Raw genomic sequence first — 774 nt, 5'->3', positions numbered from 1 at the left:
TCTATCGCCACCGCCCCTATCGGTCGGAGCGCGTAGGTCTCGCGGTTCGTTGGCCAATCCACTCCCAGCCGGATGGCATAGGTAAATGTAACATCGGAGCCCTTCTGCCCGACTCAATTGGGTGTATAGCTCAGAGGTAGACCAGCTGACTGCAGATCTGCAGGTCCATAGTTTAGTTCCGTGTGTGCCGTTGAATCACCAGCGCGTGGGCGTTGTACGGGGCGCAGCCAGGAGTTGAACCCGACCATCTATATGCTGAGGCGGTACTCTTGGCAGTGGTCGGACATTCGAGAACGTCAGTGCCGAGTACCCTCCAAACGGCAGCCACCGATCCAACACGCACGGCGGCAGGTGGGCCCACAAAGAAATTGCCCACAAAGACCCCTTGCCGCCAGCCCCGCACTCGGGCCCCAGTATCCTCACCACCCGTTGCATTTTGCGCTCGGAACTGCAGGAGGACGCCACCTGTCCTACCTGTGCGGGGTCGTCAGGGTGAAGTCGTCGCAATGTGCAAAGCCGCCTGGAGTTCGACGCACCCACAGGCTTAACGGGTTAGGCGCTGTCCATTACCCTAATGCGGCAACGAGTTCACTCCGCACATCCAAGCCCCGTCACCCCGGTGTGGGAGGACGTAACGTAGCTTTTTATACATGAACTTGTTCTTTTTTGGCTGCATCCTTCCATTACTCATCCAGACCGCCCCCACCGACAGTCCGGCTACGACCTACCATTCCTGCCCTTTGGTGTCTGATCGACCACACCAACTAGATTGTT

The sequence above is a fragment of the Gregarina niphandrodes genome (assembly GCF_000223845.1).
Source record: "Gregarina niphandrodes unplaced genomic scaffold scaffold00086, whole genome shotgun sequence".
Lineage (NCBI taxonomy): Eukaryota > Apicomplexa > Conoidasida > Eugregarinorida > Gregarinidae > Gregarina > Gregarina niphandrodes.
This window is presented reverse-complemented; position numbering follows the sequence as displayed.